A 26,862-nucleotide genomic window follows, 5' to 3' on the forward strand; every position below is an offset into this window, starting at 1 on the left:
TTATCACTGAAAGAAATAAAGTAGAAAGGTTTAAGTTAGCTTTACTGCCAAGTTTTTTAGATGCTAAATTGCCTTCCACCATTCTCTTTCTGGCTTCCTTGACTTCAATCTCTCTTAAAATTCAGCCCATGGTCTACACGATGACAAATTTATCTTCATAAAAATTGAATTTGATTATCTCACTTCCCAAAGTACAACCTTCATAAACTCTCCAAACATTAATAGAGTAAGGGTAAAATTATTCAGAATGATCTATTTGCTAAGCCTTCTTTCCCGAATCCCCATTTTCCTTGGGTTCCCATGAAGCTACCTACTCTTTGTTTCTTCTCTAGCTATTCCCCAGCCTCCTTCTTCTAGACCTATAAAGATGGAATGAACATTTTCCACAATTTTGATCCTTTATATTTTCATTTCTTCTTCTATAGCTTTCATAGAGATCTTAACTGCTCTCAAACTGTTTTTCATTAATACCCACAAATATTACTTGGAGCCCTAAACACTAGCCCAAAGACCACTCCTGTGCTTTTGATGACCTGGTCAATATCTCCTAATGAGTGATCTAAAAGCACCTCAGATCAATCATGTTTTAAAAAAAATTTATTTTCCATGCATCCATCCCCCTTGCCTATTAGCCCACATGAATATTACCTCCTCTTTCTGCTTTCCTTGTATCTATCAATGACCCCATCAGTATCTTAATTCTTAGGTTGTATAACCACAATAGAACTGTGAAGTTGAAAGAATGTTTACACATAATTTAAGCCCCCCTTCAGGATACATAAATTTCCTCCACAAATTTGACCTCTGGCCAAAGTATCTGTGAATCCTTAGTGATTGTAGGCTAGGTTCCCATCTTTTCCTGTCTTCTTCTGACCCCTCCAAACTCTTTCAACTTCTGCCTGTTACCCAGTAACAAAGTCACCTCCACATTTTCAGCTATCCTTAGAGCAGCACCCCCCTCTTTGTAGTACCAATTTATTGTATTAGCTTGTTCTCATGCTGTTATGAAGAAATACCTGAGATTGGGTAATTTATAAAGAAAAGAGGTTTAATTGACTCACAGTTCTGCATGGCTGGGATGACCTCAGGACACTTACAGTCACGCTGGAAGGCACCTCTTCACAGAGTGGCAGGAGAGAGAATGAATTTGGAGCAAAGTGGGAAAAGTCCCTTATAAAACCATCAGATCTCATAAGAACTCACTATCACGAGAACTGTATGGGGGTAAATACCCCCATGATTCAATTACCTCCCACCAGGTCCCTCCCATGACATGTGGGGATTATGGAAACTACCATTCAAGATGAGATTTGGGTGAGGACACAGCCAAACCATATCACCCAGTTAAAAAGATGAATTTTAATGGTGTTATGTACAACAGAAGATAATCTCAGAGTTTTAAAAAGATCAGTCTAATAAATTAACTCAGTCTATTCCTTTGGGGTATTACATCCCCAGTGCTCAAACAATACTAGGAGGATCAGCCACTTTTACTTAGCTGTTTAGATCTGTGGCTAAAGCTCATGCCTGATGCAAAGCAATAATGGCTGGGATTTTGGAGAGGAAAGTTGCCAGAAGTTGTTGCCACATAAATTCTTTTTGAAAGATAATTTTTGATCTGTTACTGGGCTCTAATTGAAACTAGCTCTATTATGGAAGGATATAAAATTATTTTGAGCACTGATATACCTAAGATATCTTGGGTTATGTCAAAAAATTCCAATAGAGAGGCAAACACTCAGAGGAATTAGGAATGATATGTTTCAAAATGTTTTACATCACTACCTATCTGATTTATGGATAGATAGTTGCCATACTTTTGGATACTGTATTGAGTCTACCCGATGAATTACTTAATCCCATAGCTGAATGCGCATCTTCCTAAGAGCAGTTAACAGAGAACACTGAGCAGAATGCAAAATTTAGATATAGTAATTTACAGGTGTTGCCCAACATGGCATTCAGTCTGTAGTGTAGCTGTACTATGTCTGGCCAACGACCAGAATTTGCATAAAGAGTTAAAAATAAGTTTTCTAAGTGAGCAGAATTAGGAGCAGTATTTCTCTTCTTATCACAGGATCTGGATAGCAGTAATAAAATAGTAGAGCTTTATATCAGTTCTTAGACAATAACAAATAGGTTGGCAATCTGGTTCAAACAGTGAGCTTCATATAATTATAAGATAAAAAGAATGTCAGTATAGCATGCCATGTTGTGGATGTAGTTTTGGAGATGGAAATCAAAGTTGGATATAAATGTATGTGTGTGTGTGTGTGTATGTGTGTGTGTGTTTACACACTTTATAATGGGACTATATCCAAAATTTGGATGTTCTTTTTTGCTTTTTAGAAGTGATTGTTTGATCACAAAGCCATGCAATCATAGGAAAAATAGCAGAAAGAATATATCACACTGCACCAAAAAAATTAAAAAATAAGACTCAGTTGTCATATACATTCAACAGAAACCTCAGAGACTAACTCCCTTAGGGGATCTGGGCTTTCCTATAGCTGAAAAGTGGATGATATTTGTCAGTTATGCATAACCCAAGTAGATACTGATTTGTCTTGATGAGGATAAATACTTATTCTGGGTTTGAAATTGCATACTCGGTAACCGAAGGAAACACATTTAACAGCATTAGATGCCTGCAAAAAAATAAATAAACCTTTTTAAATGTACAACCATTTATGTAATCAGAGCAAGGAACCCATTTTACAGCAAGTGGAGTACAACAGTGACCTAAAATGTATACACAGTGGACTTTTCATAAACCTTACAACTGACAGAGTAGTAGAGTGTAAAATTTGGCAAGGGCTATTAAGACTTCTTCTTATTGAATTGGGTGGTGATTAGAGACTGCAGGGATGCTTGCAGGATCAAATAATTTGTGCATTAACACTTGATGTGTGTGAAAATAAATGAAATTCATAATTGAATAGATGGATGAGACACAATGGAGAAGATATGAAACGGACGTAGAGGCTGATGTAAGAACCTCAATAAAACATTTTCTCTCTCTCTTTTTTTTTTTTTTTGAGACAGTCTCGCTCTGTTGCCCAGGCTGGAGTGCAGTGGCGTGATCTCGGCTCACTGCAAGCTCCGCCTCCCGGGTTCCCGCCATTCTCCTGCCTCAGCCTCTCGAGTAGCTGGGACTACAGGCACCCTCCACCACACCCGGCTAATCTTTTGTATTTTTAGTAGAGACGAGGTTTCACTGTGTTAGCCAGGATGGTCTCGATATTCTGACCTCGTAATCCTCCCACCTCGGCCTCCCAAAGTGTTGGGATTACAGGTGTGAGCCACTGCGCCCGGCCTACGTTTTTTTCTTTATTTCATCCTGCTTCTGCAGTGCTGATGTCTAGATGACATTTACAATGTCAGGAGGGAAGATCAACTTCTAAACATGACATCATGATAATTCTAAATATTAAACGTTTAGGTTTTAAAGAAACGATGGATTGGTTGTTCCTTTTGCTCACTCTGCTCGGCTAAGTGCAGTGGTTCTATATCTTGAGTATATGGTAGATAAGCAGTCCTATAAATGTGTACTTTTCTAACCCTACTTAATATAGCTGGAAATAGAGAAAGGGAAATTCTTTGGCCTCACTCATATTGCTTCCAGCTCTGTGAGTCAGTCTGCTGACAGTTCTACCCCAGGGAAGAGTCTGGGTAAAGGGTAATAATGAATGGGAAAAAAAACCTGAAAAGAATCGCTGATGGAACAGGGGCAACAGCTGAGTAATGCTTAAAGGAAGAGCAAGCATTACTTGGTTGCTTTGTGAGAATCTTCAGAAGAGAGTCATATATCCATCTCTATTCATAGATGTCTTCAAGGGTAAAGCTGTCTCCTGTCAGAATTTCTTTTGTGTGAAGCTAAAGATCCAGAATGAGTCCTGGTGGATTTAGCAAGTATTTCCTCTAACATTACCTAAGTGATGATGTATCTAAATGATTCTGATAGGACTGTGTGAGTAAATGTATTCGTTTGCTCAGGCTGCCATAACAAAATACCAGCAACTGTGTTGCTAAATGGCAGACATTTATTTGCTCACAATTTTGGAGGCTAGACGTTCAAAATCAAGGTGCTGGCATGGTTGGTTATTTCTGAAGCCTCTCTTCTTGGTTTGCAGATGGCCTCCTTCTCACTGTGTCCTCTTGTCGTTTTTCCTCTGTGTGCGCACATCTCCATGTCCTAACCTCCTCCTATTGGAACACCAATTACATAGGATGAAGGAACACCCTGCCCACCTTTTTAACCTGAAGACCCCTTTAAAGACCCTATCCCTTAATACAGTCACATTCTGAGCCACTGGAGTTTAGGATTTCAACATAATAATTTTGGGGTTCTTAATTCAGCCTATACAGCCTTGTTAAAAATTTAAAGTTGATTTGTCTTTTTTCCCGTTCTAAAGATTGTTTATCACATCAGACTCTCGGAGATAACATACCGAAACTAGGTGTAGCTCTCAAACACCTAAAATGATTTTATTTGAAAACATGGCCTTGCAATAATAGATAATGGCGACTGCTAGAAGTGGGAGGGAGGTAGGGAAGGAAGGCTTGAAAAACTATTGGGTACCATGCTTGGTATCTGAGGGACAGGATCAGTCATACACCAAGCTTCAGCATCATGCAATATACCAAGGAAACAAACCTGAACATGTAACCCCTGGATCTAAAATAGGAGTTGAAATTATTAAAAGAGTAAAAAACAGCCATGAATGATTATGTGATTTATGACCTAAGGGATATGTTGAGATAAGTCCCGAGGTACAATGGGCTTAAAATATCACTGTGTGTCCAATTTATCATCACTGCAATTTTTTTTTTTAAGAGCAGAGAGCGTAGTCAATAAATATGTAACAAACTATAATCAATGTTAGTTTAGGAATTATTTGGTGTGTTTACGACAGCCCTAGTATTCTCTGAGTGTGCTTATGCAAAGTTCTTTGGGAAAATCCAAGTCAACTATATTTGGGAATTTTGGGGGCCAAGATATATACTCAAACTGTAATAAATCAATAAAATCAATGACAACAACAAAATTGATCGAAGGAGGGGAGGAAACATTTTGCTAGTGATTTACAATCGCTCACTAATACCCAAAACTCCTCTGGAAGCATTTTGTACAAGTCTGTCTACACTATTTCTTTAAAAATGCCTAGATTGATTATTTACACCTGACTCGTGTGGTTACGCAGACTAGTTTTAGGTACGTCGAGAATAAAAAAGAAAAGTAGGTGAAAAGGCCCTCAGTAAACATGCGAAAAGGTATGTTGGGTACATATCTTGGTGGTTCACAATCCCAGGAGAAAGCATGACCTCTGCAACTGAGAATGGACCCTGGAAGCTTTAACTAGATGTTTTGGACGTGTCTGATATTTGCATGTTTGCAGGTGTTTACTTTCTCCTGCTGAAGCATGCTATTTACCTTTATTAAAGTTTTATGTATGTAATACCTGGAGTCTTGTGAATCCTTTGGACTCATCTTTTATAAAACTTCTGCATCTTACAAAATTCGCTTCTTATGCTCTATTGTTCTTTTGTATTTTGGAAATATTTTTGAAGTTATTTGTTGTATAATACAAAAGTATTAATGTGAACACTCAGAAAAGCCCAAGACATAATAAATGATCGATGTTCTTGGTTTTCATAGAACAAGATAAGAATAGGACATCAGTCTGATGTATGAAAGAAGGAGTGGTATTGGAAGCTGTCTATCCTGTTTTTGGCAATGAAAGGGTATGTTGTGAGGAAAGAAGTTTAAACACTAATAAAAGTTACTCTAATTGTTATTACTATTCTTCTTTTTAAAACTCTAAGTTATTCTGCTCTTTATTATTCTATAAATAACAGTGTTAAATAATGTTTATGATAAATTATTCCTGCCTATTGGAATGGTCATATCTCCCACATGGCATGTCATTAGATTCCAGTCCAGCCTTTGAAATTCATTTAATTAGTCATGTCACCTTAAGCCAGTTTTACTCCCCAGGATCTCAGTTCCTCTACGTAATGTAGGGAAGACAAAATTATACCTCTACACTCTTAGGATTTTTCAGCTGGGCCTCAAAATTAAATTAACATAAGACAGATCAACAGGAGAAAAGCATAAAAATATATTTAATATAAGTTTTACATGACATGGGAGCCCTTGTAAGGAAATGGAAGACCTAAAGAAGCAGAGTCAAACACTTATATTCTGAATTAGACAAAGAAGATAAATTGTGAAAATTTGATAAGACAAAGGGTTTGGTCCAGGGTACGTAACTGGGGAGAGAAGTGCCTGGGAAAATATGGATTGCTCACACAGATTTCCCTTAGTCTCAACTTTTCATTTTTGATGTTAAGATTGTTACTTTCCTCCTTGTATAAGGAGAGCAACTTTCAAATGGGAATTTCATCTTGCTGCTTTTAAGAAACAGAGTGAAGGCCAAAGTGAGCTTTCAGCACTTGCTATTTTTCAAGTGTCTTTGCTTCAAAATAATTCTTATACTGAAGTGACTTATTTGAGGGTGGTGTGCTCTGAACTCCTGCAACATAAAATTAGGAAGTGCAACATGAAGATGTTGAGGACTCTTCATACTCAAGCATACTAAAATTGTGTTACAAACCTCAAGTATGTCCAACAGATGCAACAGAATGCTGGAAACAAATCTTTTATTCATGTCTGCATATAAATGTTGTATTACTAAATAACTTAATAACCTAAGGTCTACACTTTCTAGGTGTTAATATTTTCAAACCACATTTAAAACAAATAAAAAAGCAAGTTATATACAAAATGTGTCCTCATGTTTAGGGTTTGGGCTCTATGCTGAGTGATTAGGGACCCCGTGATGTATAACAGGCAACCACGACATTATCTGTCCATATTGTTGAAGAGATGAAAGTCCATCCTCCATGTGCATTTTAATATAAAAGGGATAAGCATAGAAAATGTCATGTTAAATATAACACTGGCATTTAATTATGTGAAGGTTTTATTTCCTGTGGACTTTAGCCAGTTAGAAAATAATGGGACAAATTGAAAGGAATTTTTAAATATAAGTCTGGAAAATTTAACTTAGAATATTCATTTTGATGTTGTATTAAAAATGTTACCTTTAATTACAGATGTACTTATCTTTCACTTTAGAGTTTTAAATATTGGCTCATTTAGTTTGTTTGATTTTCCTGATATAAATATATAAACCAAAGTATATCAACAAATTCTGCAGGATCTCTCCTATACACAGGTTAACAGATTTTGTTTTGTAAAACTCGTTTTGAGAATCTTGTACAAAAATTTCTGAGTGTTTTATTGTTCCAAACTTACCAGAGACTAAATGTTCAAAAGTATGTGATAAGGAATTAAACCTGTGTTTTCTTTTTATCCATTGATTAAAAAAGTAAATTAAATTGCTTTTTAAATTATTTTAGACAGAATTATCATTGCTTTTTAAAATAATGTTAAAATCCAGTTTGATTGCTTATACAGCATTTCTATTAATATGAGTAGAATAGAAAATCATTTTAATACAGCAGAGAAAATAAAACATCAGTTAATACATTTCCTGTGACAAATGGAGAATAACTCCAGTTTGATATTTGTATTCAATTTCAAACATCTACATAACTTTTCATTTATTTCTTATTTTTGGAGGTATTTGTATTCAATTCAGTTTCTAATATGTCTTTCTATAAAACATAATGTAGCACTGAAGTAAGTTTTCCGTTAGAAAATTATTTAAAGATGGAAATCCTAAAAGAAAGTCAACTTTCTCTCTTCAAACTTAGTCTATCAACTCTTTTTGGTAGTGACATGAATTTAATTATATTATTAGGAGGCTATGTGTTGAGATTTTTGTCCATTATTTGTCTTAATCATTAAATAGTTAGTCTTCTTGGTAAGTGTCAGATATTTGGCCAAGTGTCAGAACTATTTCTGTAAGAAAAAGAATTTTACAGTTAGAGGCATTTAAGGGTTGGAATTGAGTTTCAGAGATTTTATCATCTTTGAATTACAAAGCACAGGAATTTAATAAAAAATGCTTTGTTCTAATGTGAACGGAATTTTAAGTAATTCATCACTGAGTGAAAAGAAACTTCTTTCTTTTTTTCTTTTTGATGATTAGAAAACCAGTACACAACATCCCCATATAGCTGTTTAATATATTTCAGAGATTAAAAAAAAAAATCTCCTTGTTGGGAAAATTTTCCTATGTCTCTAACATAGACATAAATGCTTCATTTAGATGGAATTATCTTTTTTTCCCCAAAGTAATGAATTTCATATTAATACCACTTACATGCTATTGACAGGTCTGTAGTAGTTTTTTTTTTTTTTTTTTGGAGACGGAGTCTCGCTCTGTTGCCCAGGCTGGAGTGCAGTGGCCAGATCTCAGCTCACTGCAAGCTCCGCCTCCTGGGTTCCCGCCATTCTCCTGCCTCAGCGTCCCGAGTAGCTGCGACTACAGGCGCCGCCACCTCGACTGGCTAGTTTTTTTGTATTTTTTAGTAGAGACGGGTTTTCACCGTGTTAGCCAGGATGGTCTTGATCTCCTGACCTTGTGATCCGCCCGTCTCGGCCTCCCAAAGTGCTGGGATTACAGGCTTGAGCCACCGCGCCCGGCCTGTAGTAGTTTTATATTTCCCTAATCCAGGTTCCTTAAGCATTTCTCCATATACCTTCATTAGAACCCTGTCCCAATTTTCCCTGATCAATTTACTCATGATTCCAGGTCAACACTAAGTAATTAAGAAATTAACTCTATTTTGTATTTAAAAGCAAATCTATTTTTAATAAGATTTTTTTCCTGTTAAATTGGTTTTCATTTGATAAAATACTCACCTTACCAACACTTCTCTCCTTTATACGTGTTTTTTTTTTTTTTTTTTTACTTTGAGGTGATAGCCTAATTATTATGTAATAATTTGAAGTATTTTTATGTCAATACCATGAGGGGGAACCTCTGATGAGTTATATCGAAATGTTAGTAAAATAAGTTTATGTTTACATAGAAAAGAACTATAAATGTAAACAATAATTTTATTAGATATAAAAATGTAGATTTTATCTGTTGGGAAAGAATAAGAGAAAATATCTGTATACTTTAAAGTTAGCATCCTAATGCTTAAAGCTTGGAATCATTTGGGGAGCCTGTGCTAAACACACTTTCAGAATATAAAACTGTAATTTTAACACATTCATATTTGAAATTGAGCCAGAACCTCTGATTCAGTTATTTTTTTGCAAATTAGTGTGCTTATATCTTAACAGTTGAGACATGCATATTTCTTATTTGCTTCTAGTATGAGGACTAGAACAAATTCTAGTTGAAAATTTCACATAATGATAGTTATAAGAACTCATTATCTAATATGCTTTTTTATTCTTGCTAGTTATACAGCCTGAGCCATTATGTTATCTGATGGGTACTTTAATTAGAGGCACACTTATTAATAAAATTTAATGGCTATCAAATAGGCAGGCCATAAAAAGCTAGCTATTATTGAAAATAAGACATTCAGCATTACAAATACTAAGAATAATTTTATTCTAATGCTGTGTTTCTTGCTTTTGATATTCTTTCCAACTGGCCTAAAATTTTTATCAACAAAATAGAGACTTAGAAAATACATTACTTGTAATGCCACCAAAAATCTGCAAAAAGAAACTTTCCACCTTTGAACCAGACACATCCTTAACATTACCATAAAAAATATAGAGAAGAAAATTATTCCCAATCTGAAACCAACTTCATTAATATAATAGCATCAAGCCTAAGATAATAACTGAGAGATTAGCTCTGCTAACCTTTCAGTGTTCAAAACACTTCAGTTTAAGCAGAAAGCTACCTATTTATTTTCAATATGTCCTACATGTTATGCTTCCTAGTTCAACTTCTAAACCAAGTTGTAACAGGCATATAACATCTGATTTAAAAACATAAGCACATTTAATTGAAATTAGACTATAGGATTGTGTAGAGGTATTTGTAAATGCTTTGCTACTTCTCCAGTCAAGAGGTAGAGACAATATTCTCCCCTTGGATTTGGGCTGGTCTTAGAGAGTTCTTAGCCCAAAACAATGCAATAGAAGACCGGGCCTTTTAAGAACTTCCAAGCTAGAACTTAAGGGACCTTCCAGCTCGGGCCTGGACTTTCTGAAACACTTTCTCTAGAAGCCCTTAACTGCAATGTATAAATCCTAATTAAGTCATGACTCCCAACTGAGTCTAGCCTGCTAGCCATCCCACAACCTGAGAGTAAACCTGTCTTGGACCATCTAACCCAGCCCATATGCCAAGTGAATACTGCTTTGTGAACTGCTGTTGGAACCATGTAAAAATAAACAACAAACAAGTCCCCTAGTTTAGCCCTTCCTGAATTCCTGATCCACAGAATCATAAAATATAATGAATATGTTTTCTTCAATGCCTCTGAGGCTTGGAGGTAATTAAGTAGAACAAGCTACTTCCTTTTTGAGAGGATGGGAGTGGATTCAGGTTATATAGCTTTAGAGTAGTTCACAGAAATACTTTTAAGTATCACACCTTTCTCATATTCACAGATGGTGCTAATCACTTTATGGAAATCATACCTCTGTCACAGATCTAACAGATACTGCTTGATAAGGATGAAATCTGGTAGGTTAAAACATGCCTCAGAAAATAGGTGATGAAAACCTGTGATAAGGATTTTAAAAAATTATACTTAATTCAGAATTACACAAAGGCAGGATCTTCACATAAAGTAATTCCATCCAATTTTTAGATTACAAAGAATGTATACATATTTTGTGTCTAAATACATACAGATACATATGCATAGTTTGTAAAATAGAACATTTATATCAAAACTAACTTGCATACATGTTCAAACAATTGAATTAATGTTGTGACACACACAATCATACATACACATTTTGTGTGTATAGTATGTGCATGTGTGATGTGTGGCTTGTATGTATCACAATTATTTTATTGATTTGTTATACTTGTACACGCATAAAGGTTAGTTTTGATACAAATCTTCTATCTTACACATACATACTTTCAATTAGTTACTAAGGTTTTTCTCTAAGTATAATGTGGATCTTTCTAACTTGGCCTTTATCCATGTCAGTTCTAGAACTATTCTGCCAACTCAAGCTTCTGTGCCTTTGCAAATACTTGTCCTTTGGTTTAGATGGAATATACATAGTTTTCTTCATCATCCTGTGCAACAGGTATTTTCAAAAGGTTTCTAAAGTACATTAATTTAAATAAATTAAGAAAAGTTTAATTTATTTGATATTGGCAAAGTATATTGATGCTATTTAGCGTTTTTGTGTATAGGGAAGAATATGTAGCTAGCGAGTTCATCTAACTTATATTTCTTAAATTTCTTATCAGTCTCCTCCCATCGGGCCCCTCCTCCAACACTAAGGATTACAATTCAACATGAGATGGTGAGGACGCAGAGCCAAACCATAAGTCTGCTTTTTTTTCCATGGTGAAACCCTGTCCGAGATTGGTGAGTTTCATGCATCAACAATGTAGTATTATTTTTCCAGCCTGCTCTTCAGTTGAAGTAGTTGTACACGGACGATGTTAGCTCTACGAAGATTGTGCTTTTGCTATAGTTTACTAATTTGTTAGTCTCACATTAGTTTTGAAAATATTTGATTACATATGTTCATTGAAAAATACTTATAAGCCATTATATATTATTTATACATCTACTTATAAAGGCTGATGTTGCCAGAACCATCCTCCCCTTCCCCAAAGATAAAGAATACATATCAACAGTCACTTGATTAAAATGAAATTTGGGATAAATCCAAAACAAAAATGTATTTAAAAGATAACTTTGTTTTTCAAAAAACTTGTTAATTAATTGCTTACAACTTTTATGTGCTAGCTCTGCCCCTGGGGGCTATACTTATAAAGTTTCCAAGCTCAGCTGAAGCCCCTTACCACTATTTTGACAACTGATGGTGCAAAACTAAATTTTCAAAATATTGTGAATTGTCTATAATTCAGAAATCAACAATTTTATCTAAGTATAAAAAAAGGCATTCTGATATTTCTGAGTGTCTTAACATAGCTATCGTAACTTTTTCTGAGTTGAGTTTACATTACATATTCTTCACTCTATCATCTTACTTTTTTTTTTTTTTTTTTGAGACAGTTTCTCTCTGTCGCCCAGGCTGGAGTGCAATGGCGTGGCCTTGGCTCACTGCAAGCTCCGCCTCTGGGTTCAAGTGATTCTTCTGCCTCAGTGTCTTGAGTAACTGAGATTACAGGCGCCCCCCACTACACCTGGCTAATTTTTGTATTTTTATAACCAAGTATTGTTTTTATATCTAGTTATTTATCTAACAGTAAAAAAATGATTTTGTCACAGAGTTAGCTTGGCACCAGTTCCCATACCGTGGTTCCCCACGTGGTGAAAGATAGGACTTGATGTCATTTGTGTGTGCAGTAGGGTGACAATATAGGAAAAAAATCTCTAAGTTATGAAATTTGGAGCTTTTATAGCATGACAGTTGCATTTTTTGAAGAGAGATCTTTCTCTGGAATGAAAAACATAAAATCCTCTTTGGGGAAAGGAAAAGAATATCTCTAAGTTTTTATTATCATTTGAAATACAAGCAAATATCTCCATGATAGAAAAGCTCCAGAAAAATACACAGTCTCTAAATTCCAAGGCTTGTTTTTCATTAAGCCATACTTTAAGCTTGATTACCATTAATATAACATGTAACCATAAACAAACTTTAAAATATTCATGGGGAGTTGTCAGCAAGTCTCCAGAAGAGGGAGTTGGGGAGAGAGGGGAGAGAGAGAGAGAGAGAGAGAGAGAGAGAGAGAGAGAGAGAGAGAGAGAGAGAATGCTGAAACAGACAACTCAACTAAAATAAATTAATGCATCAGCACTCAGAAATTAGAATGACCAGAACAGACATGTTATATAAAATTAACATATTTTAAATATTTGGAATCTATACAAGGTAAAGTATAAAACACTGAAGAAAGAAACAAAAAAGAGCACACCCAACAATGAAAGGGTATTCCATGCCCAGGGAATAAAAAAATTGATATTGTTAAAATGATCATTTTATCCAAAGCAATCTGTAAATCCATGCAATCCCTAGCAAAATACCAATACAATTCTTCACAGAGATAGAGAAAAATCTTAAAATGTGTATGGAACCGCAAAAGACCTCTGATAGCCAAAGCAATCGGAGCAAAAAGAACAAAGCTGGAGGCATCACCCTACCTGACTTGAAAATATACTACAAAACTATAGTAAACAAATTAGCACAGTACTGGCATAAAAACAGGCATACGGAACAATGGAACATAATAGAGAACCCAGATATAAACTCACATGTTTACGGCCAACTCTTTAAAGACAAAGGTGTTAATAACATACAATGGGGAAAGCAGAGTCTCCAATAAATGTTGTAAAGAAAACTGAATTACCTTATGTGGAAGAACGAAACTAGACCCTTCTCTCTCACCATATGCAAAACTCAAATCAAAATGGATTAAAGACTTAAATCTACAACCTGAAACTGAAGTTACTGGAAGAAAATACAGGGGGAACACTCCAGGACATTAGTCTGGGGAGACATTTTCCTGTAAGACTTCAAAAGCACAGGCAAACAAAGCAACAATGAACAGATGAGATCATCTTCTACCCAATAAGAACAGCAGCAACAGCAACAACAACAACAACAAAAACAATCGAAAGTGAAAGGCAATCCACAGAATGGGAGAAAATATTTTTAAACTATCCATCTGTCAAGAGGTTAATAACAAGAATATATAAAGCTCAAACAACTCAGTAGAAAATACTAATAACAATAATAATCTGACAAAACTGAGCAAAATATCTGAGTAGACATTTCTCAAAAGAAATCATACAAATGGTCAACAGGTTTAAGAAAAAATGTTAAAACATTAGTAATCATCAGAGAAACACAAATCAAAATCACAAGAAATCTTCTGACCCAGTTAAAATGTTTTTTTGTTGTTGTTGGTTTTTTGTTTTTGTTTGTTTGTTTTTTGAGACAGAGTCTCGAGTGCAGTGGCGCGATCTCGGCTCACTGTAAGCTCCGCCTCCCGGGTTCCCGCCATTCTCCTGCCTCAGCCTCCCGAGTAGCTGGGACTACAGACACCGCCACCACGCTCGGCTAATTTTTTGTACTTTTAGTAGAGACGGGGTTTCCCCATGTTAGCCAGGATGGTCTCGATCTCCTGACCTCGTGATCTGCCTGCCTTGGCCTCCCAGAGTGCTGGGATTACAGGCGTGAGCCACCGCGCCCGGCCTGACCCAGTTAAAAGGGTTTTTATCCAAGGACAGGCAATAACAGATGCTGGTGACAGTGTGTAGAAAGGGGAACCCTCATACACTGTTTTTGGAAATGTATTATTACAGCCACTATGGAAAACTGTACGAGAGTTTCTCAAAAAACTAAAACAGAACTATCATATGATTCTGCAGTTCTGCTAACGTGTATTTATCCAAAAGAAAGGAAAAAATTTGTCAGAGATATCTGAACTTCCATATTTATTGTAGCACTATTCACAATAGACAAACTATGAAATCAACCTGAGTGTCCAAAAGTTGGTAAATAAATAAAAATCCTTGGTGTTAGATACACAATGGACTATTATTTCGCCATAATATAAAATGAACAATTCTGTCATTTTCATCAACATGAATGGAACTGGAGGTTGTTAGATGAAGAGAATAAGGCTAGCACAGAAAGACAAATATTGCATTTTCTCACTCATAATTTGTCTTTATGGGGGCTTTATGGGGCTTAAATAGTGATTCTCATGAAGTTAAAAGAGTAGTTTGGTGGTTACCAGTGGTCAGAAAGGATAAAAGAAAGGATAGGATGAAGAAAGGTTAATAGGTCCAAATATACTGTTTGATATAAGAAATAAGACCTAGTGTTTGATAGGTAAATAGGATGGCTATAGTTTACCATAATCTATTGTGTGTTTCAAAATACCTAGAAAATAGTAATTCAAATATTTCTAGCATAATGAGAAGCCAAATATTGCAGGTGATGGATGTTCCAAGTACACTGATTTGATCTTTACAAAATACTTGGATGTGTTAAATTATCTACCGGTATCCTCGAAATGTGTACCTCTAATATGGAAAATTCTAAATCAGAGAACTGAGAATCAGTTTAAAGCACAAGAATTAAACAGACACTATTTTTAAAATGTCATGCTAATTGTCAAATAGAACTTCTAGAAATATAATTTGTGATCATTGAAATTTTTTAAATGGATACTTTAAATAGCATATTAGAGACAGGTGAAAAAATAAACTAGAGGATAGAATGAAAGAAAGTATCCTAAAATCAGAACAGATGAATAAAATACAGAAAAAATTAAGTGAAATGTAAGTTAACAGACTCTAAATGGCACTCTCTGATTAGCTATAACAAAATCCAAAAGAAGAGAATAGAGAGAATGAGGGAGAAGTAATTTCAGAAATATAATAATTGAGAAATTTTTCCAAATTGGTGAAATGCATGGATCCTTACAATTCAGAAGCATAATTATTTTAAGTTGAAAAAAACTGAAGAGGATGCCAGGGAAAAATCTCAAAACAGGCAAAAAAAGTAGATCTTGAATACAACAGAGAGAAAGCACTGATTACCTTCAAAGAAATAAAAATGAAACCGGTAACAGTTTCACAGCTATAACAATAGGAGCCAGCGAAATAGTCTAATAGCCAGCGAAATCATTATTATAAGGAAAAACAACTGTTTTCTTAGATGTACTATAAATTAAAAACATATGAAATAGCTATTTTGTTTTGTTCTATGGTCACATAAGAGATTCTGATGAAATTATTAGGATCTCTTATGTGTCTGTAGAACACACACACAAAAACATTTGCAAAAACTTTAAATTTGTATACTTTAAGAGCCTATTTTGGCTCTAGACGTGCACTCTGCGATTCAAGCTGCTTTACGGAAATGGGTGAGTAATTATCCTACTTTTTAAGTATTTCTTGTAATATATACTATGTAATGCCATTCTTTAAAAAATCAGTGGTATTGATTTTATTAAAGGCATCGTCACTCACTACACACACATGCTAAGACAATTTACATACTCACAATATTGTTTATCCTTTTTACAGATGGTTCATAGGCATTCCAAACATCCACTAACTCAAGTAAATAATGTTTGCATTAGATTCATACATAGACATGAAGAAACCTGTTTATAAGGCATAATATATTGGTGGGGGGAGGAGTGGAATGGATGATAGATTTGCTCTCCTGTTACTAGTAATGCTTTTTGATGTTTCAAAATATGTTTCTAAAGAAATTTGTACAGAACAGTGATTCTTTAACTTTAGAGTTCACATACAACTCAGTATGGCAAAGGATATATTAATTATCTATAAAACTTCTGTCTAGCTATTGAACACTTTGGTACATGTAACATGTTATTTTTTTTAAGTGAAATGATCTTTGCTTCAATCTCTTCACCCAAAATTGACTATATGGTGAGAGTTACGTAATTGTTGATGACATTGGCCCTGTAATTAGACTGCCTGCCTGATTTGAATTTTATTTCCACCGTTGTCTTGCTTTGGACAAAGGAGATGTTGCTTCAGTCCCTAGATAGACAGTTTTCTTTATAAATGTTTAGCCTCACTTTTTCCCCATATCTAACTACAGAATAAGAATAGTAGAAACCTCTTAGGTTTTGTTGTCAGTATAAAAGATTAAATTAATTTACATCATTTAATTAAGTTACTAAACTATTCAAGAACTATTAGCACTCATTATTATTGTTCTAAATGGTTGGCCACTCGTGTTCTGTCTCATTTAGTAGAAGAGCTCAATTATTTCAAAACAGAATTAGTGTTAACTGAGTGAATTTTATAAGCAACATTATTTGACTAAATCAAAGGTATATTTACTTATATTACATATATAAACATTTCTTAATTCTGCGCTTTATATAAGTGAATATATGACTTAGAAAAATACTCATGGATATATTTTGAAAACACATTTAGATATTAAATGATTAATCTTAAATATATACATCTTTGATTGAAAGACATGCATTTTGATTTGCGTGTATTGACAATTTGTGTTAAATTTCAAACCAAAAATTTTTTGTATTGTCTTCATTTTGCTCTGAAATTTTTTTTAATCAAAATTAAAATGTTATGACTAAGGGTAGGCTTACTAAATTTAAACTTTGCAAATCTAATAATACAGAGAGCTAGGCTAAAAGAAACTTCGAGCAAAATGTCAGTTTTGAATAGAAATGACACATCTGCTGGAAACATCCCCACATTTTCCAAAACCAAGAGAGAGAATCATCTAGAATTCTGTTCACTGTAAAAATAGTATTTTCCCACTAAAAAGGGAAGATTGGTTTATGCAAATTACTTCTAATATTATATAATTGTATACATCAGACAAATAAATGCAGTACAAATTTAACGTTAATTTATATAGTCAATTTTAAAACTATTGAAAAATAATGAATATTTCATAGATGTATGGAGATTAATCTACTGAATGATTAAAATGTTTATAGTTTTCAGTTTCAAAGATGGATAAAAATATGACAGGAAATAAAAAATAAATATTAGAGATCACCTCACTGCTCAAACCTCATTTCAAGATATTTCAGGATTTAATATAAAAACAATTTATGCTATAGTGTTGCCTACAGAAAGCAGTTAATTGCTCTGAGGAATGTTTGTAGGGCACATTTCAGAAAATATATTTAAAGGCTTAGTCACCAAAATAATTTTAAATCATGGTCAACATATTTTACTACATTCAATAATAAATATAATTTAACTTGTTCTAGATCATTAAAAATCATTATTATAACTATTCATTTTTGCAGTTTCCCTTTTTCTAAACCTTGACCAATGATTCTCAACTAATTCCGAAGACAATTGCCTTTATATTCATTCTTGCTGTCAATTTATCGATAGTTTTATTGAATGTTCCTTTGTCATTATCTTAGGAGACAAGTGATTACATCTCTTACTGACTATATTATCTTTGGCAGGTTAATTATCCCTTCTGAATTAGAGAGGCAAACTTTATATATGCATGCATGCCTGTTTATATGCTAATGCAAATTACCTACTACTTGACAATCTTTATTCAAGCATTCCATACTATTTATCTAACTCCACAAACATCTAAAAAAATATTTTGAGCCAGGAACTATTTTAGATGCTGAGGAGTCATCAGTGAGCAGCTAAATTTTTGAACTCATCCAGTATACATTTTAAGGGGAGAGGTTTTGGCCTTGTGTGTGTATGTGTGTGTGGGGTGGGGGGATCTGTTTGTGTGTGCCTGTGTGTGTGTGCCTGTGTGTATGTGTGTGTGTGTGTGTGTCAGGTAGTAATTATGACTGAAAAATAAAGCAAAAGACAACAGAGGGAGAGTGGCACCATTTTAGAAAAGGTGATAAAAGATAAGGACACTTAGGAGGTGGCATTGGAGCAGAGATTTGAATGAAGTGAGTCAATCACATGTGTAACAAGGGAAGGAGTCAGAATTTAGTTAGCTGCTAGCCTGATTGAAGGGGTATACACACCGAGGTGGAGAGGAAGGAGCTAGGACCAGAGAAATAACCATGGCTGGCATCGTAGAGGTTCCTTTAAACCATGAAAATAATTTTGGGTTTTTCCTAAATTTGGTAGGAATCTAGAGTGAGTTTCATTCGAAATATTAATAAGGATGCATTGGATTTAATTTACAGTTATTTTCAAGTATTGTGGTGACTGAAAGCAGTCCTTATGACAAGGGTAAAGAAGTTACCAAACTCCCCTTTATTACATTAAACAAAATCCACTTGCTGAAATGTAAACTTACTTCATTTCCTTCTAGATTCGGTCAGTTGGAAAACACTTTTTTAGTATCTTGGTCTTCTGTATATAGAGAGTGTTTTTTAATTGAAGTGTTGCAAAGCTTTTTCCGTTTTTTCCTATTTGATTTCATCCCTTTCTATGCTTTCTCTAACTGAATTTGAGAGGGAGAAAATGTTTGGTGCTAATTAATTCAATTTTGGGTGTTTGGTTTTATTTTGTTTTAGACCATAGCTTTTATTCTTCTACATGGAAATAACTATGACAACAATTAAGCATCCCTCATCATCCTGTGGGATAATCTTACTGAAAATTTGAGGGTCACTTTGAAGGTAAATTATGATTTTTCCTGACTAGAATCCTTGCTAGAGCAACTGTGGGGATTTACAGAACTTGCTTTATAAAGATAGTGCCATAATCTCTTTTCCAGAAATATAATATTTATATTCACAAGCAAACAAGTATATTATAAGAAATGCAAGGGTTTTTTGTTTATTACTATATCATTTTTTGCTATAAAATTGCATTAGATTTTTCTTTCTTTAGTTATTGATTAAAAGTTTGTGATGTTCTACTGTTCTAAGTGCTGGGGAAACAGCACTTAGTTAAAAAACAAAACAAGACAAAACAAAACAGTGAAGCCCCTTCTTTCATAGAGATTATGTAATTTATGTATTTCAAAATGCACTGAAACTTTTTTGGGGGAGGAGTGTATATAACACTTTTCTGCAAAATGCTACCATCCTCTCAATTCATTCATAAATTGAACTAATGAACATGAATCTCATTAGTCATCCGCCAATAATAGTATCAAATAGAACATGTATTGTATTCTGAAAGTGTAAAAAAATTTTACAAAATATGCCTCTGTCTCAAAAATTGATGATCTATAATAAAGCTAAAAATTTGCTATTCTATGTAAGAAAATTACACGTATCAAGATTTCTGTAATGCCCATGAGTCTTGATTTACTATATGTGATGGTCTGTTCAATTGGCTAAGATAAAGAAAGCGTCTTAGCAAATTCCAGAGCTTTATGAAGAAGAGCAACTCACTCTGCTGTTTTGTAGAAGAGAGCCAACACTTGATGTTCTCAATCAATGGAAAAGGGGTTTGAAAACAGGTCACACATGCTTTTGTCCTTAAGCAGGTGGTTAGTACCATTCTGCATTTTCATAGGCTTAATACACGTTTCCCTTCTCCAGACACTGACAGAAATTATTATTAGTTCTGGGGCGAGCAATTATAAACCAAAATTTATTCTCCATGGCATTTATTAATCTTTACTAAACTCAAATGAATCTCAATAAAAATGATTTTAATTTCTAACTCATAATTTCTCCCAAACTGAATAATATAAGGGCTTCCTCAAAATTCTATTAAAAGCTATATACCACTTCAACCTGTGTACTTTTTAATGGAAACTGACCTTTAAAAACATATATTTTTTAATCTTGTGGAACTTAAAGCTAAAAAGACAGAAAGTTCCAGTTCAAGAGGTATAAAATGCACTCTTATTTCCAATATATAGTCATTGCTAGTCCTTAAAACTTGAATTTGTAATTATTCTTCAGTGAGGGCTTTACAATTTAAGATTCTAAAGATTTTTCACTTCAGGATGGATCCTAGTGGAAGTTCTCAGATGAAAATCTTACATATTTACAAGAAAAAATTTAATAAGCCAAAATGCATCTTTGACCATTTTATTTTAGTTATTAAGACAATGCATTTCCAATATGATTTCTGTCCAGAAAATGTATAAATGTTCAGGGTAGTAACTTAAGATACATAATGAATTATGTAAGGTGATTTTTATTTAATTCACGGACAGATATATTTCATTTGTTAAAGTATTATCAAAATAAATATATTTCAAAGGGTTTATTTGAATTCAGTTATTCAGTATGAACATTTAGAGATCACTGAAAGTAGTATAAATTGTTATTAAGCAAATAAATTAGAATATTGAAAATAAACACTCTGAAAGGTGCACAAAGAAAGAAATGTTTCCTTTTCTAAAATTACATGAAAATATAAAAAGTCTTTGTTAAGAACAGATGAAGATATTTTTAGGTAGCTATAGGAAAGAATAATTTTTCTAAGCAAACTTTTATATAAGTTCTAAGATTTCTAATGATATAAAAATTGTCCTTCTGCAAACAGGGGTGGTACCAGAATCCAGCTTAGACATTTACCATATATTCAGGTTCTCTCTTTGACTTTGGTATTTTACAGTAGAGTATATACGTGAAAGAACAGGACCTGTTTATTGCATCTTATTTGAAAATGTGTTCAGTAATCCTGAATGAGTTGAGTTGCATGAAATACACTGATATAGTTTTTTTCTTTTTTCTTTTTAGCTTTTGTTTTATGTCTTTCAATTTTAAGTGACAATTTAGTTTGACCAGAATGAAATGCAGGGGAACGTGTCTACTAAGCGCCCCTTTTCTAGAATAGGAAACATAAAAATTAAAATGTTCAGCCTTCTCAATCAGATAATCTGAACTGGCTTTGAATCTCTGAGTACGTATTTTGACTTCGATGACCATGTACCTCTGAGAGTTAAATTGGAGAATTCTTGAATGTTATTTATCAAATAATTTTAGAAATCAACATAGATCATGAGCATGCATTTATTTTGTTGTTTGTTATGCACTCAGAATCACATATTACGTGAAATAGTCTGTATAACTACTATATCCCTTTATAGCTTATAATTAAATTTAAAAAGCAGATGTAACATTCTTATTTTTATATAATTAATGTTACCTTTTTGTTATTAAATCTTTTTCATAGCCTTTGGAAAAGAAAATGTAAACTCAATTCACCTAATTTTGCATATTCCTTTTTTTTAAACAATAGATGTGTGTTTTGGTTTTAAAGCCAGCCTCAGTGGTGTGATTGATAGAAAGTTGTTGTCAGAGAAAAGCATGTCCATATCTGTGATAGTTGATATGGCGTGTCAACTTGATTGGATTGAAGGATGCAAAGTTAAGGTGTTGCCAAAGGAGATTAACATTTGAGTCAGTGAACTGGGAGAGGCAGACCCACCCTCAATCTGAGTGGGCACCATCTAATCAGCTGGCAGCACAGCTAGGATAAAAGCAGGCAGAGGAATGTGGAGGGACTAGACTGGCTAAGCCTTCTGGCCTCCATCTTTCTCCTGTGCTGGATGCTTCCTGCCTTTGAACATTGGACTTCCAAGTTCTTCAGCTTTTGGACTCTTGGACTTACACCAGTGGTTTGCCAGAGGCTCTCAGGCCTTCGGCCACAGACTGAAGGCTGCACTCTCGGCTTCCCTACTTTTGAGGTTTTGGGACTTGGACTGGCTTCCTTACTCCTCAACTTGCAGACGGCCTACTGTGGGACTTAACCTTGTGATCATGTGAGTCAATATTCCTTAATAAACTCCCCTACAAATATACACCTACCCTATTAGTCCTGTCCCTCTAGAGAACCCTGACTAATACAATACCTGGCTTATAAGATACAATATCTGGCTTATAAAATAGAAAATATAATTTCTCAGAATTAGTTCAAGGATTAAATAAAGGATTAAATTGTATGTGAATTGTATGTGACAAGAACAATTGGTATTTTCCCCTAGAAATAAAGGTTTAGTTAGATAAATAAATATGCTTACTCAATAGTAAAACCATAAGGCAAATACATGATAAAGGACAGCATAAATGTTTGCCAGGTTTCCACTACATGTTCTTTTAAAATGGTATTCCATTTAGCATATTTTTAAAATAGCATTTCACTAATTTTTTTAAGCAGACAATAATTTACATTTGGAAATGATGTTGTTTCTCTGAGAGCAGACGTATGTTTGAAATACTTCCTCCTTGAATAAAATTTGTGAACAGATTAGGAATCTAACTTACATTCAGATAACAATTAAAGGGCATGAGTGAAAGAATACATTCAAATAAAATATAGAGGCATGCTCAATAAGTACCTATAATGTGATAAATAGAAATCATTAGGTAACTATGAAGCTACAATAATGCTTAGTGTTTCTAGGCATAAAGGGAAGGAGTCATTTGATTTCAAAAGCTCAAATAGAAAAGTGCTTTTAATAAAAGAGATTATTATAAATATAGTCACTTCTGAAAAAAATTAACAATTGCTGAGTGAGAAATAAAGTGCCATTTATTTTAACCGAAACCAGGTTTCCTGAGTATCTGATAAGCAACTATAGTTTGGGATAAAACACTGGATAAATGTATGTGTATCATGCTTTATTTATATAATAAATACCTTTTGGAAAAAGCACATTGACTGAAGTGTTTTTGGATAAATCATAGTTTACATACACAAAGGGATTTTTTATTTGAATTGCAAGAGTGTGCATTGTTTATAAGGCAAATAATTTGTTTTGAGCAAGAATGTCCTTTTTTGTTTCATTTTAAATATGGATTTTACATACTGGGTTTATTTCAAGAGAAACAGACCCATTTTGATGAGTAATAGATATTTCTGACATAACATTTTGACACATTTAAAATACTTGCCAAACAATTACGTACATTACATAGTGTTTTGTACTCATGATTAAAAAAGAATTTCAAGTGATACTGTATGAAAAAATTACTGAATGCCAAGTAAAGAACATGCTCTAAAAATAGCCTCCTTAATACAGAGTTTTCAATAGGAGATTCACAGAAACAAATATTTATTAAGAATATTAAGAACAACTAAGAATATATATTAATACTTATTAGAATAGATAAGGTTTCTTTTATTATTTTCCAACTTATATACTCATACAGGTTATTTATTCATTTTTTTTCTGGTTAATGTCTGTGGTTACTAAGGTTTACCATGTGAGATCATATTTTTATGCAACAAATATATTTATAGAAAATAATATAATTTGTACAGAGAAAATTTTAATCATGAAAAAGGAAAAGTATAATTGAAATGAGATTACTATATATAAATGTCTTAATTTAAGATATTAAATTGGTACTAATTAATTAAAATATTAAATTAACTTTAGTAATTGAATTGATGAAGTAATATTTATGTTAATAAAAGTAAGCAAATTGTAATATTTCTGCATTATGAAGAGATTTGGAAATAGAAACAATTGCTTTTTTTTTTTTTTTTATTATAGTAGCTTATACAGTCCTCCAGAAAGAAGTCAAAGACATTTCTCAGGATAAAAAGCTCAAAACTTATCAATTTTGTTGCTTTATTTAGGGAGCAAAGAATAAGTCTCAAATTTCGGGGATTTCACTGTATTTTAAGATCTGTCTGATGAGACTAACAGTATGTGTAGTTTGGAATGATTTATTTTTCTGTCTGAAACAGATTTTCTTATTCCTTACTGCTATTTGGTACATTTCACAGTTCTTCATGAACATGAACAGTTTTATTGTAATTAGGTAATGGCGCAGTTCTGCAAGGGGATCCTTGAATCTACTTACATTGAATGGTAGGAAATTATCTGAGGAGATCTGTAGTTTACGTTTCAGGGAGTGAGCATGGCAACATTTACTCTCATTTCAGAACTTTGCTTAGCTCATTTGTAAGCAAATGTAAGATTTCCTCTAGTTTTAGAGTCCTAAGTATTTAGTGTTCTTTAAATTTCTCTCATGTGTAAAATGGAAGCTTTGCAATACATTATGTAAATAATTTTTACATTTCCTCACAGTTTCCATTTAATTAAGTTGACTTCCTTTTTTAAACAGGCTACAGTTTCTGTTATCAAATTGTTCTCTGTAACATTATTATCTATACATTGTCCAAACAATATACAAAATGTTTATTTTTTCATGTCATTATTTGCCAGTTCAAAAATTATTTTAACTGTTTTGGGTTTCATAATGTACCGCACTTGTTGAATTTAAAGCTAGAAGACTAAAGGGTCATATACGGAACCAGTGATATTTGGATCATGAAGAAATATTAAATTAGTAGAGGAAACTAGACTTTTTATACAACCTATTGAAAGAAATCAGGCACATTCCTCAGCCCCGGGTTCAACACAAACAGGCCCAGTACAAACACCATATATCTCTCAACTTCCTGAGCCCAGTACAAACACATCCCACCATATATCTCTCAATTTCCTGAGCCCAGTACAAACACCATATATCTCTCAACTTCATAAGCCCAGTACAAACACCACCTGGAAAATCCCCGATAAGACCACAGCCGTTTAAAGTTTTACTGAAACCATGGGAACCAATAGAAAAACTACTAAATGTATAACTTAAAATGTAAACCAATTGTAATGCTGTAACCAAGAGAATTCCCTTGTTCCTCTGTAACTTTACTATCCTATTTACCTCAGGCTATAAAAGGCAAGCACTCACATTGTTCGGGGCCCTCTTGTATGCTGTGGAATGGAGGGACCAAGTTCGAACTTGCAATAAAAGATCGTTGCCGCTTGGCTTTGACTCTGGACTCTGGTGGTCTTCTTTGGGGAACAAACGGTCTGGGCATTACACTATCAGTGCTGTCACCTCAGAGAAAAATTTCTCTGTGTGGTGCTATTGTTCTTTTGACTACTTTTAAATCAAAGTATTTCTTTATTTATTTTTTAATTTTTTGAGATAAAGTCTTGCTCTGTCACCCAGGCTGGAGTGCTGTGGCCCCATCTCAGGTCACTGCAACCTCCGCCTCCCAGGTTCAAGTGATTCCCCTGCCTCAGACTTCTGAGTAGCTGGGATTACAGGCAAGCGCCACCATGCACGGCTAATTTTTTGTATTTTTAGTAGAGATGGGGTTTCACCATGTTGGTCAGGCTGGTCTCGAACTCCTGACTTTGTGATCTGCCTGCCTCTGCTTCCCAGAGTGTTGGGATTACAAGAGTGAGCCACTGTGCCCCACCGACTACTTTTATTTTTGATGAAACTTCATCTACTTTAAAATATCGGCTTTCTGTTTTTCAAGCGCCAGCTTACTTTCAGTCCCCATATCGAGGAGACTGAAAACTGGAATTTAGTAATATGCCAGCAAATCGTGACTGAATATGAACATCTACTTAGAATGCATAGATCATTTTTGTTTAGAAAAGCAAATCAAATTTCAGATTTCTGGCTTTTAGTCTCCTGAATATTTTTATTTCTTCTTTTTAATTTTGCCCCTAAAGAGCTACTTCTATTTTTTGGTCAAGTAGTAACCTATATTTCCACAAAATATTGACAAGCTTCATAATAGGAGTTATTACATTAAAACCTTTATATTCATAACTCAAAAACAGACAGACTTCTATTTGTATAAGAACTTGGTGAAACTGAAATTGCCAAGTTAGCTTTGCATGCCTCTTCCTTGTGTTTTTCAATGTCGTCTACAACGCCTCTTCTCTCCCACATGTAGCGGCCGGGTGCGGAGACTCACGCCTGTAATCCCAGAACTTTGGGAGGCCAAGGCGGGCGGATCACAAGGTCAGAAGATCGAGACCATCCTGGCTCACATGGTGAAACCCCGTCTCTACTAAAAATACAAAAAATTAGCCGGGCTTAGTGGCGGCGCGCCTGTAGTCCCAGCTATTCCGGAGACTGAGGCAGGAGAATGGCGGAACCCGGGAGGCGGAGCTTGCAGTGAGCCGAGATCACACCACTGCACTCCAGCCTGGGCGACAGAGCGAGACTCCGTCTCAAATAAATAAATAAATATAAAAAGAAAAAAAATTTAAAAATTGAGTAGCTTAGCCCAGATTGCAGAAACATTTTTAGGGCAAATTATGCAGCTTTAGTTCTTTTCCTACACAAACTACGTTAATGTGAACCTTTTAACCTGACAAGGTCTTGAACCTAAAAACAGGCAAATATAAAGAAACATGGTGAAATACAAAAAACAAGTTAGTCTTCCCTAATGTTCAGAATGTAACAAAGGAGGGACATTTTTCTCGATAGAGAAAAACGAACACTTGTAACTACTCAGACCCAATATTTGACATTTTAGAATATATCTATGTTAATAGGAAAAAAAAAAAAAAACAAGGCTTGTGCCTGAAATATTTAGATTGCTCAGATAAAA

This window comes from Macaca nemestrina, chromosome 4, assembly GCF_043159975.1.
Source record: "Macaca nemestrina isolate mMacNem1 chromosome 4, mMacNem.hap1, whole genome shotgun sequence".
NCBI lineage: Eukaryota > Metazoa > Chordata > Mammalia > Primates > Cercopithecidae > Macaca > Macaca nemestrina.